Source organism: Chlorocebus sabaeus, chromosome 23, assembly GCF_047675955.1.
Source record: "Chlorocebus sabaeus isolate Y175 chromosome 23, mChlSab1.0.hap1, whole genome shotgun sequence".
Classification (NCBI taxonomy): Eukaryota; Metazoa; Chordata; class Mammalia; order Primates; family Cercopithecidae; genus Chlorocebus; species Chlorocebus sabaeus.
The window spans coordinates 46,747,676-46,761,874 of record NC_132926.1 but is presented as its reverse complement, the minus strand read 5'-3'; the positions used below and the strand labels follow the sequence as shown (position 1 = coordinate 46,761,874).

The 14,199-nt window shown below is 47.8% G+C and overlaps 1 long non-coding RNA gene across 17 annotated transcripts in view; it reads left to right on the top strand.

Moving 5' to 3' along the window:
• LOC103244569 (uncharacterized) overlaps positions 1-14,199 on the top strand; it is a 316,604-nt gene that overhangs the window by 269,363 nt on the left and 33,042 nt on the right. For 2 of the 17 annotated variants that reach the window (XR_012090849.1, XR_012090855.1), the window contains one exon: positions 3,245-3,493. The exons of the other annotated variants lie outside the window; for them this stretch is intronic. This is a non-coding gene — a long non-coding RNA (uncharacterized lncRNA). Of the gene's footprint in view, positions 1-3,244; positions 3,494-14,199 lie in introns of those variants that run through there. 17 annotated transcript variants of the gene reach the window in all.

The following is a 14,199-nucleotide window of genomic DNA, read 5'->3' as shown; positions in this document are numbered from 1 at the left end:
CCAATTATACATCTTTCTACTTAAATAGAACAGGATATTACAAAATTTAACCTGTTCTTGTTGTCTTTGCCATTAAAAACATTGTCAACAGTTGAGAGCTCTTAGGGGCCAAGCACTGACTATGTACTTTGACTATATTATTTAATCCTCATCACAAACCTAGGAGGCAGATCCTATAATTACCAGTACTATTTTATAGTGAGGAAACTGAGCCTCACAGAAGTGGGGCAACTTGCCCAGGGTCATACAGCTAATAAGAGCTGGGTAGGTGATTGAACCCTTGGAATCTGTTGCCCTCCAGTATTGCCAGTAAGTCAACAGCAAACATTTGACCTTTCCCCACTTCCTCCCTCTTTTCCTCCTCTTTTCTTTCGATAATTTAATCAAAAAGTCATTGGGTTCTGGTATGGTGGAGTGAGAAACTTGAAAAATCCTCTCCCCCAAAAGCAATGATAAAACTGGAGAAAATCAGTAAAAACCACCTGAAAGGCTCTAGAAACTGAGCAAGATCATACATTTCATACAAATATAAAATGGCACAACCACTTTGAAAAACAGCTTGGCTGATTCTTAAAAAGTTAAACATAGGCCGGGCGCAGTGGCTCAAGCCTGTAATCCCAGCACTTTGGGAGGCCGAGACGGGCAGATCACAAGGTCAGGAGACGGAGACCATCCTGGCTAACACGGTGAAACCCCGTCTCTACTAAAAAATACAAAAACAAAAAACAAAACAAAAAAAACTAGCCGGGCGAGGTGGCGGGCGCCTGTAGTCCCAGCTACTCCGGAGGCTGAGGCAGGAGAATGGCGTGAACCTGGGAGGCGGAGCTTGCAGTGAGCCGAGATCCGGCCACTGCACTCCTGCCTGGGCGACAGCACAAGACTCCGTCTCAAAAAAAAAAAAAAAAAAAAAAGTTAAACATAAATTTATTATCCAACCATTATACACTTTTAGGTATCTACCTGTATTGGTTTTCTATCATTTCTGTAACAAATTACCACAAACTTAGTGGTTTAAAACAACGTAAATTTATTATCTTACACTTTTGGAGGTTAGAGTCCAACAGGATCTCACTGGGCTAAAATCAAGGTGTTGGCAGGGCTACGTTCCTTTCTCTAGGCTTTAGGGAGAATATTGTTCCCTCCCGTTCCCAGCTGTCAGAGCTTGCCCACAGTTCCTCAACTCATAACCTTTATCCTCAAAACCAGCAACAGTGGATTGAGTCCTTCTCACATCGTTTCACTCTGACCTCCTCTTCTGGTTCTTCCACTTTTAAGGACTCTTGTGATTACACAAGGCCTACCCAGATAATCCAGGATAATCTTGCTTTCTTAAGGTCAGCTGATTAGCAACCTGGACATCTCTGGGAGCCCATTATTCTGCCTACAACACTGCTCAAGATAAATGAAAATACGTGCCTATACAAAGACTTGTACATGAATGTTCACAGTGGCATCATGCACAGCCCCAAGCTTGCAATAATCCAAATCCAGTCTATCAATTGGTTAATGGCCAAAGTGTGATATACCCATGAAATGAAATATAATGTAGCAATGAGAATGAACTACTTATACATGTTACAAAACATTATGCTGACTGAAGTCAGTCATATACAAAGAAGGCATATAATTCCCTTTATATACAATTTCTAGAAGAGGCAGATCAGGGTTGCCTGGGGATGGACACTGGGAAGTTTGTTGAGGATGATGGAAGTATCTAAAACCGAATTGTGGTGGAGGTTACACAACTCTGTAAAGTCACTTAAAAATCTTTGCATCATGTACTAAAAAGTGAGTTAATTTTATGATAATTTATAATTTGCTAAAATTATTTTTTAAAACAAAAGCATTTACGCAAGCCAAACAGGAAATACGGCCTGGCAGAGGTTGAATGCCATGTGAGGAAGGCAACTGAGTGGGTGGCAGCCTGATGGGTCCAAGAACTTGGTTACGTATATGGGGATTGACCAGATAAGTAAATATACTGAGGGTAACAGACCAGTTCTCTCACTGTTGGAAAACAGAGTTACAGATATGGAAAGGGAAGAGTCAGAAATGAACCCAGTGTATTGGAGGTATTGATGTAAACTCATGTTTTCAATGTAGGTATAGAAATAAGCATAGATGTAAGTATATGATATACATACACACATACAAGTCATGTGTTGTTTGACTTCAGAAATGTGTCATCAGGCAATTCCATCTCTGTGTGAACATCAGCGTGTACTCACACAAACCTAGATAGTACAGCCTACTACCCAGGCTATATGGTATGGCCTATAGCACTAGGAACAAACCTATGTAGCATGTTACTGCACAGAATACTGCAGACAATTTTAACACAATGGTCAGTATTTGTGTATCTAAACATAGAAAAAGTACAGTAAAAATATGGTATTTTTATATGTGGTATTTTATATATATATATGTGGTCTGTCATTGACTAAAATATTATGTGACACACACACACACACACACACACACAAATACTTCTGAGCTCTTTCAACAGAGCAGGCAGGCCTAGAAGCAATGACACTTATATAACAAACCGATGATGGTTTCTAATGTCATTCTAATGTCATTTTCTGCTAAGGACACCAGGACTTGGGAGAAGTGGTTGATTCCAGGGCTGGGACAGAAAAAGTATGAGATAGGCCAGGAGCACCGCATTATGCCAGAGAGTAAGGAAGTACTCAAAGAAGGATGCAGACATGTCAAAAGGACATGGAAACAGCTTGAAGGGGCTCCCGTTGGCCCAAACTGGGACATTTGAGCATCAAAATGTATGATATGGTGATGGAGTAAAACCCATTAAACAGCAGTCCATGAGCCCACACTTGGATAAATAAATGTGGATGAAGAGAAGCTCCCTTTCAGTGTAGAATGCCAGTTGATCGATGTGGAAGGAATGATAGGGTTAGAAAGGTCTCTATGTGGCAGTCATTGTAATAATCATTAATCAGGCAAAATTAATCACAGTTGTTTCAAATTAAAAAGTTAAACATATTTGCATGCTATGATGTGCCAGGCCCTGTTGTGTGCTATAATTCAGAGCTTAGATATGTGGCACTGTTCCTGCCCTGAATGGTGGTGGGACACGTTTTCAAAGTTGCTTTTCATCTGTTTGGATGGTCCAGCGTGCCTTTGCTGTGGTTGGCAGCTGTTGTGTTCTGCTGGTGTCGGTGTCCACCTGCAGCTGGTCCTGCTCACCTTCTCACCGCTGCTCCTGTCTGCACCCACTTGCTAGGGGCAGCATCACTGGCTCTCAGGGAGGTGTCCTGTGAGGAAGAGGAATGAGCTTTCAGTGCCTGGACGTTGTGACAGTTCTTTGGGCCATTCAAAGACCTTGTGGCCTATTTCTTGGCCCCTAAAACATCTTGAAGAGGTAAGATTGCCTGAGAGTTGCATTCCATGTTATCAACTTGCAACCACATTTGGTTTGGGGGGACTTTCAGTTTCTTTTTTTAGAGGAGCTTCTTCTGCATTAACTTCAGCAGGTTAATGTGAGAAATCACACCCTCTGGCCAACACAGGAGCCCAGGAATTGACCAAGTGTGAATGGATGGGCCAAGGCTGTCCACAGAGTGAATTTTACATAAGTAGCCACTTGTGAAGTGATTCCAGGGGTGCCATCTAGCGAAACACTAGCCAGATGATTCTTCAATGAAAGTATGGAAACCCTTGGTTGTCACTGAGCTGAGTACTGGCCTCAGTCACACCTCCAGGCCAACAGCTTCTGCTCAGAGACAAATGCTGTTTCTTCACTTGCCAGTCCACACATTCCACAGCCTCTTCATTTGCATCTGGTATCCCATGTTGGCTGGGCCATTGTAAAACCTGCAGCTGTGCCTGTCCTTTCTTCTCAGGGCCCATGAGGAAGGTGGTTGTGGGAACAGATTCTCAGGACAACTGTTGTCTGTGGAGACCCCATTGCCACTGACACCTCTGGGCCTATGGGACATGACAGATGGCCCTGGGCTGTGGGAAGCTGTCCCAGGAAGTTGGGTCCACCACCCACAAATAGAGGTTCATCTTTCTGGAGCTGGAGATTTGGTTCCTGGGCTCATTTTTATGTGCTGTTTCTGTCGGCCATTCTCCTTAGAACAACCTGGGCCAACTGGGGAATAAGAGAGAGATTATGCTGTGTCCGCGTTGAGAGGGTCATTCCAAGATGGGCGAGTGGCTAGCTGGGGACTTTTTGGATAGGGTTGGGCATGCCTTTTCTTGGCAGGGCTTGGTTTTGGTTTGGACTGTGCACTCTCTTAGGAAGGGTACTGGGGGTGTGTAGTGCCAGGAGAGGCCCCAGATGCCAGCTATCACATTGAAGGCAGTTTCTTCCAAGGCACAGCTGTCATGAGTCAGGGAGGGTCTGCTTACACAACCCATGCATCAGGGTCTTAGAGGGCTCTCCTTGCCTTCTTAGACCCTGTCACATGGCTTTGAGGAGTACTTGTTCTCTGTGTGCCCACCTGGGCCAGGCCCAGAACATTCAGCCTCTGTGATAGGAAACACAGGCTGGGAGGTGGGTGCTGTGGCCTCAAGCCTCATGTCTGCCAAGAAAATGGGACAACAGATGCAGACATTTCCTCTCTCCTTTTTTGAACCCAGTGCCCTCGTCTGTCATTGAGGGGGCCAGATTAGAGGCCCTCCAAGGTTTCTTCCAGATAACATAACACCCATAAAGCCACCTGCCTGGCAAATCTCAGTAAAGGGTGTAGGTGTTTGTCCCCATGTGCAGCCCCTCAGGCACAGAACTCATGCAGGCAGGAGATGTATTTCATCCTTCCTGGCAACCATTCAGGTCTTCTCTTTGTCTTCAGAGCTGTACGGTTTCACTACAATATATCTAAGTGTGATTTTTTTTTTTTGATATTTATTTATTTTTATTTTTATTTTACTTTTCCTACTTGGAATTCGTTGGCTTCTAAAACCCAAGGGTTAACAACTTTCACCAATTCTGGAAAAGTATCTACCATCATCTCTTTAATTCTTCATCCTCATCCTATTATCTCTGGGAAATCTGATGAGATATATAATAAACTTTTTCAGTCTATCTTACAGTAAATGTTTGAGAGGAATACAACCAAATACAACAAAAGCAAGTACTTTTTGTCCACAGGTTCGTGAGTTGGCCTGGGAGGTTCTGCTCTATCCAGAGCCACGTGGTTCCGGTCTGATCCACCTGGCTCTCCTTCCAGGACCCAGGCTGCAGGGGCACAGTTACCTGGGTGAATTCTCAGGCCTTATAGGGCCAAGATGAACCACAGAAGTACATTTAACTTCTGCACATATCATGGCCACTCACATTCCATTGGCTGAAGGAAGTCACATGGCAAAACTCCAAATAAGGGGGTGAGAGGTCCACTTCAGCCATGGAGTTGGTTGGGGAAGATGATTATTTGCTGAGCAATAATACAATCTACCTCAGCCTGTCCATCTTTATCACAAATATTCACTTCACTCCCTTGAGCAAAATGCACTTACTTCCTCCCCAGAATGGTTCAAAAATTTCCAATCCAATCACAGCATCAGGTTGGAAGTCTTGTCTCCATTAGTTCCTATTCACCCAGAGGCCCATGAACTAAAGAGACAAGTATTTGCCCCCAATCCACCCACCAAAAAACCACAGTATACAATTGAAGAGCTGGGACAAAGTAACCACAACTATCCCATTTGAAAGGGGGACAAGCAGGAAGCACAGAACAGGGGTTCACAGCAGATTCTTCCTTTGGAGAAAATACTGTGAGGTCCTCCTACCCTGGGGTTAGACAATATTCCTGGATTAGGTCCTGCTTCTGCTCTCTGGGAACAGTTCCCAGATCCATTGGCTCCTGGTTTCACCCTCTGGGAGTTCCTTCCTTTCCACCATTTTCATTGTCAACTTCCAGAAAAAAAAAAGCATTAAAAATATGCCCTCCATACAGTGGCTGAGTACTTTTCTCAGCCTACCTTCTGCCAATAGAAAGTGGGAGTCCATGGCTTTTTTTTTTTTGTATGAGTCAGTCGTTATTGGTTGCATTTTATCAGGTGCTACAAGAAATGAACTCGGTAAAGAACTGACGAGTTTGCAAACAGAATTGACAGTCCTGAAGTTCTCAGACTTTTGCAGTTGGAGAATGGAACTGTTTCCTCACCAAATTCAGGATGCAGCCATTAAGATATAGCCGTAGGTCAAAGACGAAGTTAAAGCACAGTCATCAAGACATTGTCTCAGAACAAAAATCAGGTTGCAGATATGGCCATCACACAACTTTGGTAAAATCTTAAAACCTTTGATTAGATTAAGGTCATTATACCTGGTAAATTGATTTAACAGGACAAAATGGCTCCTATGGAAGCCTAAAGAGCCCAAAATACCTAGAATTAAGTTGAGCATGTGTGAGAGACTGTGTGAGTGCATGCATGATGGATGCCTCCAAATAATTGTGGGTCTGGCTTTTGGCATACTGAGTTGGGCCTTTGCAAATCATGGAGGTGACGCAGTCATGGCTGCTGTGCTCATGCAACTCTGGCCTCAGCTGCAGCTTTTAGCACTGTGGAGTTTCACACCTGTCCTTTTTTCTTTTCTTTTTCAGCTGAGTCTTACATGTGAAGTTATGTTTATTATGTCTTATCCAACATTTCTGGCTGTTACGGTGGGAGAGTGGTCTGCCACATTGCCAGGAGCAGGTCTCCGTTGCACAGCACCCCGACCTCACTCTTCCCTGGCACACAGTATGCACTGTTTCTCAAGAAGCCTCCAGGGCACAGCCCTGGACTCAGCCCAGGGACCATCCAGAGGAAGAAAAGACCCAACTTCTCTTTATGGAGGCTATTGTCAGAGAGGACAGGACATATAAACAAAAAGATGCATGAATTACATCTTACATGCAAGAGGGAAGCTCAGATGAAAGAACCTAGTAATTCATGCATTATAAATGCATCTGCTGTGTGCAATACCCTATGTTAGTGTCTTGCCTATTCATATAATTGTATTTAAACAGCAGCATTTTGAAGTGAGTTTACAAATGAGGAAACTGAGTCTCAAAAATGGCAAGTGCTATAGAAAAAGCCACAAGTTTAGTAGATGGCTGAGCTGAGAAGCCAGATTTGCCTGGCTCTGAGGTCCACCCTAAATCTGGCTCTGAGGTCCACCCCCTCTTCACTGCCCTGTGCTTCTTCAGAAAACAAGGCATGGCAGGGCATACGGGCTGGGCCAGGCTGTGTGGGTGGCAGCATGGACAGAATGACCCTTGGACAGGCAGACAACCCTGCACAGCCACGACTCTGAGTGTGGCATGTGTAAGCTGACTGCAGATGTCAGCTGGGGTAGGCCTTGATGGAATTTCTCCTCTTCCCTTATCATGACAGTAGTAGACCCTCAAATGACACAGAAGAGTAAATCTTTTAAAATGAGGGTGTGGGATGCAGTACACATGGGCAAAGGGCTGTGTGGTGCAGTTAGGACTGGAGGGGTGTTGAGGCCTTGTGGTTTTTAAGGTCAGGATCTGGAGCCACTGGTGACTGGCATGTGGAGGCAAAAGGTTGAAGGACAGGTGGGTGTGGGTGTGGGTGTTGGTGGCTATTTTGTTGAGTGACTCCCAAATGCTCACCAGCAAGATCTTATGGGGCCCTGGGCTCCTCAGCTTTTGTTTTAAATCACAATTCACTCCCAAGGATCCCAGTGGGTTTATCACATAGTTTGGACTTAAATCTTCTCCCACATCAGCAGGTCTGCTTATACCTTTTCCATGGAGAAAGCCCCATTTCCATCTTTTTCCCCAAGCACTACCCTCTGCCCCAATGCAGCCTGTTCCACTGCTTGGTCACTTCTGTTGATACTAGGATGTCCCCATCACTGGAGGAAAGGTTCCAGCAATGTTAGTGGCAGAGGAGGAAAGGAAGCTGATCAGAGCAGCCTGACAACTGGTTTTACTTCCAGCCTCGGGGACTAGAGGGGCCCTTATCCTGTGTCAGCTACTGGATGCAGTGTGCTGAGTTAGGTTCAGAAGGACTCTGAGTGCAGCAGACTTGAAGCTGGGACCTCTGGATGGAATTCTGTTTCGATGGGGAAGTGCCAGGGCAGGGAGAGGAGTGTAGTGATTAAGGAAGTGGACCTTGGCTGGGTGCAGTGGCTCACGCCTGTAATCCCAGCACTTTGGGAGGCTGAGGAGGGCAGATCGCCTGAGGTCAGGAGTTCAAGACCAGCCTGGCCAACATGGTGAAACCCCATCTCTACTAAAAATACCAAAAAAATTAGCCGGGCATAGTGGCAGGTGCTTGTAATCCCAGCTATTCAGGAGGCTGAGACAGGAGAATCGTTTGAGCCTGGGAGGCAGAGGTTGCAGTGAGCCAAGATCGCAGCCTGGGCAACAACAGCGAAACTCCGTCTCAAAAAAAAAAAAAAAAAAAAAAAATGGGGGGGCTTCAGAGTCACACAGACCTAGATTCAAGCCCTGATTCTGTCGCTTGCCTATATGAACTTGGGCAGGTCCCTTAAATGCTCAAAGCCTCAGCTTCCCTGCCTGTGAGAATGAGGGTCATGGTTCCTCCCTTGTTGTGGTAGGGCCTGTAGCTCAGTGCTTGACACATGATAAGCAATTAACAAATGCTACCTGTCATTGTTGGTTTGTGAAGGGCCTCCTAGAATCCATGGTGCTGGGTTCTGTTGGCTCTGGTCTGAGTAATGGAAGGAAGCTCAGATGAAAGAACTAGTAATTCAGACTGAGTTACAGTCTGGCCAGGTGATGGCCCTCCAGCTTTGGGAGCAGGGGGCTTGAAGGGGGCGGGCCCTGTCCTACGACTTCTTCATATCCCTGGCAAATGAGTCCCCTGCTTCCCACTCAGCTGGGAGTGGTCTGCCCTGGCCTGTCCATGTCCAAGTCCTCCTGGGAGGCTGTGGAGGCTTTGCTTATGTGCCTGTGCCTAAATGTGAGTTGGGTTGCAAGGGCCTTTCCTAAATGAAGGCTGTGGAGGAGGCTGATGCTGGGGACAGAAATCTAAAGAGAAGGCAGGCACTCTAGGGCCCCAGAGGGGCTTAGGAGAAAGCCTCCATGCCTGATGTGTTTAAAAGGGAAGACGTTCATCCTCTGGGCGGCACTATGCCTGGGATTCTGGTCGTGTTGGGTCTTGTGGGCTCAGCCAGGGAGGGGTGCGGGCGATCCATCATTGATGCTCCATGTGGCTAATGAAGGCACCTGAGGCCCTAAGGAGGTCCCTGACAAGAAGGCTCGGAATGTCCACACCAACTCCATCCCATGCAACTTTTGCAGATTGATGCTTGACCTGCCAGCTGGGAATGACTACCCTAGTCTGGGCATACGAAGAGCAGCAGCAAGACTGTCTGGGTGGAACCCCCAGGGCAGGTGTGATGGGGCATCCATCCCCTTCAGTGCCTGCAGTGGGGCAGATGCAGGGGCCTGGAATTGAGGGGCAGAGGAAAGCCCAATGTACGGTCTGTCTTCTCACCATGCCCACTTTCTGGAAGGCATTGCAGGTTTCTTGGCTATCCACACCACGGTTCATCTGGGACACGGCACCTCAAAATGCAAACGAAAAATGTTTTGAGTATAATAGCAAATATGCAACGAGGATGCACTGTGTGCCAAAATCTCAGGATTTAAAAATAAAACAAGAAGTGCCACCACTCACCATCCTGAGGGCTGACTGTCCATCCCCTGCTCTATTTTGCCATCTTCCCCCTCCTTGCGTTTTCGTGGTAGGCCTGTGGGAGGAGACCATGAACACCCCCACTTCCCAGCTGAGGAAACTGCATCTGGAGAGCCCAGGCCCACTGCCCACGGTGGCACAGCCAAACAGCGGCGGAAGCAGGAGTGGACTTCAGAGCCAGCACTGCTGTGTCCCCTCACTGCCCTGGGGAGAGCCCAGAGCCTGCCCCACTGGACCACCTGTGGCTCTGCTGCACTCATATTTCACCCCCACCAGGAATTTGCAGTGTCGAGAACTAACTCGAAAAGCAGGAGGCTGGAGCCTGTGTTTGAACTTTGTCAGGTGGGTGCTATGAAAGGTTGGAGTGAGGCATGGCCGCCTGCTGTGGGAAGACACAGGTTAAGAGGTAGAGGGCCTGGGCCCTAACGCCTGCAAGGGAGAAGGGCCCACCTGGCCTTGGGAGTAGTCCAGCCACAGGAGAGAGGCTCTGTACTCCCTTGGCCAGCAGGTGCCCTCGCAGTCCCAGTCATCCTGAGGGCACGGGATGCTCCTTCCAAGGGTGGGCAATGCTGGGAGAATGGGGAAAGCAGAGCCTCATCTACTGGATTTCCTTCTCTCTGAGAACGGAGTGCATAGATCCCATTACTTATCCTGATGACGACACTTCATCCATCTTTCTGGTGGTGTGAGGCACACTTACGCCCCAAGGATCTATGAGGATATCATCATCCCAAAGATGTCCACATCCTAATCCTCAGAATCTGTGCTTGTGATCCCTTCCATGGCAAAGGAACTTTGCAGATGTGATTAAGTGAAGTACCTTGAAGTGGGAGAGTGTCCTGGACTTTCCAGCTGGGCCCAATGTCCTCCCCTTGATGGGGTGTCAGAGTCAGAGGAGGAGACATGACAACAGTGGAGTGAGAGAGGGAGACGTCTGAAGATGCTCCACAGCAGGCCTTGAAGATGGGGAAAGAGGCCATGAGCCAAAGAATGTGAGCTGCCTCCAGAAGCTGAAAGAGGTGAGGAAACAGATTCTCCCAGAGCCTCCAGAAGAGCACAGCACTGCTGACGCCTTGATGTTTAGTAGACTAGGGCCCATTGTGGACTTCTGAGCTCCAGAGTGGTGAGATGTTTTGTGTTGTTTTAAGCCATGAATTTTGTGGCAATTTGTCACAGCAGCAGCAGGACACTAGTACAGTCACGAAGACCCAAGGATAGGCTGGAAGAGAAAACCAGCAGAGCCCAGTCCTTGAAAAGCACCAGAGCTGCCTCCGTCCAGGCCCCGCTGCCGTACCCAGGCCACTGTTCCTAAGCACATTTTCTGTGGAGGCCTGGTTCTCCTCTTGCTGCCAGCTGACTGCCCAAGCACCTGCAGCGCCTCAGCATCTGTCTCCTTTGGAATTACACCTGACAGTGCATGGAGCAAACAGAGGGATACAACTCACGGGGACAATGTCTACATCACCGCCATGGGAAGGTGCCCCTTCTTTCCTATGGAATCACGATTGTGAGCATTGTGACAGTGATTTCTCTCCATTCGGCTGCATTTCTCAACAATTTCTGGCCCCATGGCTGTGCTCTGGAGAGCGGGGGCTCCCAGAAGGCTGACTGCCAGCCAGAAAATGGCTTCTGAGTGACATCAGGGAACAGGAAGGAGAATTCACTCTACTTTTGTCCCTGTATAGAAAGCCAAAACAGTGGTGGGATGTGTGAGCTTTTTTCTGAAATACATTTTGGCTTTGCTGTACTCAGAGAAGGAGCACTAAACCAACACCTTCATCCACAGCTTTAAGAAGACAGCGTGTGATCGGCAATTGACTTTGTTGAGAAGAACTGTTAGGCTGTGGTGATGGACACAGGGGCGGGGTGGCCAAGGACAATCAACTTTGGTGTTCTGCTTTGTTGAGGGCTCAGGAATCTTCCATGAACAGACCAGCCTTTGCACACAGTGGGCCTCCTCCCAGAACCTGATGGATCAACACATCCCCAGACCTTTGAACAACTTAGAAAAACAAATCAACTCTTCATCCAGAGGAATTTAGCCTAGACAATTGCCATGGGATTCGGGCATTCAAGGCTGTTATAAAAGAGGGTGAGGCACAGACAGAAAGCCAAACAAGACAGTGACACCTGTCTCCTGGCACTGGCAAGTGTCGGTGATGGGCTGTCGAGCAAGTCCCTTTGCACCCTGGGCCTCAGTTTCCCTACCTGTTCTGCAGCTGTTCTCCATGGGTCCATCCATTTCTGACTTGTACAATTGGTTAATTCCAGGCTGGAACGTCATCCCAGCTTATATATGAACACTGTTTATACATGAACACTGAGGACTTCCTGATGCATTCAGAGGTAAGAAGAAACTCTTTCATGAAGAGTCCCAAAAAATTCCACAAAAAGGCTCAGCAGACAGTCCTTAAAATTTGCAAAGAGATCTCAGTTTCCCAGAGAATTCCGGACCAGGATGTGGCAGAGCGATGTCAGCTCTGTGTGGAGTCACTGGGCAGCCTTGACATCTGCCTGCAATGCTTCCCTCTCCACCCCTCCCTGGGTGCATGGCCAGTCAGAGACCTGGAGGCCTGGCCTCTCAGGAGCCATGTCCAGTTGACCTGCTTCAGATAAAAAAATTGGCCCCATGCACTAGACTCCTCTAAGCACCCAAAACATTGTAATACTACTCCTACCATCCCCACTATTGCCAGCCTCAAACAACCAACACTGAACTGTGACGCTGAAATGAAAATAATCACTTTGTAGATTTGATGCTTGTAAGTTTATTGACACTGAACTTTTCTCACTTATTGAGGGGCCTGCATTGCTTTTCAAGCCTGGAGTGTTTTGCATGACAGCACTTAAGGTTGTGGGCTTTAGAGTCTGAGAGGACTGGGATCCAAGCTCAGTTGTGTCTCTTTCTCCCTGTATGACCTCCAGTAAGTCATTTAACCTTCTAAACCTCAACTCCTTTATTCTCAAGAAAGGGATAATGGCATTTCCTATTTCTTAATCACAGGTTTGTTAGAGTTCCACATGACCATTCACTGAGTACTCACTATATGCTGGGCACATATACCGTGCAATTTAATCTGTGCAACAGTCTCACGGTGGTTGTGTGTGTGTGTGTGGGGGGGGTAATTATTGTTCCTATTGTATAGATATGTTATAGATTCAGAGAAGCTATGTGACATCCAAGGTCATAGTAGCAAGTGACAGAGCTGGGACTCAAAACCCAGGAACTGACTCTAATGTCTCCTTTCTGAACCACTGAGCCAATACCCATCAAGTGCCCAATCGGTGGAGGCTGCTGTTAGCATCACTCATTTGTGCCTGGCACACAGGAGGTGCTCAGTACCAATGACTGAATGGAAAGCTGTGTGCAGATGTCTGCAAACCCAACCCTGGAGGGTGTGTTGGGCTCAGTCATAAAATCCTGGTTCCCTTGACCTTGACAGGGTGGCAAGTGGGCAGAGGATGTCCTTAGGGACTGTTCCAGGACAAGGCTTGGCAGGAGAATGCCCTCTGGGGTACCCTGAGCAGTCTCTTTATCTCCCTCCTGGGCAGGCAGGCACCTTTGGAGTCTGAGTCTGGACCCTGGATCCTAGAGGCGGGCACAGGGTTGCTTAGCTTTGAGGGGTAAGTTCAAAGCGAATAGGAAGCTCTCTTAAAAATGAAGGGCAGCATGAATGTCGGGGCCAAAGGAGGATGGTTGAGAATTCCTAGTAAAACTTTACAGCTTCCGTGTTTCCCCTCCTCTAAATCTTCACATGAGAATCATGCGTCTGGGGGGCCGTCTCGGCTGAATGAGGGCAGGAGCCACCCATTAGCCCAGCTGAAGGGGGGACTTTCTGGCTTCATTATGCCAGCCCATGGCCCTGGTGGACAGACGGCCTATGAATTGGGGTCCATGGTCCAGGCTCATGGCCGAGGGGAAGCAGCCACAGGTGCCCACCAGAGCTGGATGGCACTGACAGTGTCTTCCAGCCCTGCTGGACCGCAAGTGGGCAGCGGAAGCTCAGCTGCTATCCCTTTTATGCGTATTGACTTAGTGGAGTGCAAACATGTTAAAAGTTCACTTTCTCCTTTATAGGAGTCTATAAAAAGTCTCTTAAACTGGAGCCCTAGGGCTTCAGTGAGACAAACGTAGGATCAGGCTTTGTGGGGGTGCAGTGCTTCCCTCAGCCTTCAGCACAGAGGTGTGAGCCTATTTAAGATACAGCTGCGGCAGGCTCATGCCAGTGGGCAGAGGGGTCTGGATGTGAGGGCTGCTCTGAGGCCGCCAGGCTATTTCTGGTGAGTCCCTGCTGGAGGCTGGCCAGCCCGTGTGGCCCTCCGGGGTATGAGGGTGAGAGAGTTCCCATGCCTGGGAATATTGGGCCGGGCCTTCTGAGTTGCCTGGCGTTTGGGGTTTCTAAACAAGCAGGTGTCTGTGGGAGAAATGTCCTGTGTGCAGTACTCAGACCAGGTGAGCCCACCAATCATCCTCCCTGGTGACTTGGGTCCTAGGGTGACCTGCAGGGCTGAGGGAGGATGGCAGGCCTAGGGCAGAGAGGAGGGCACCTGGAG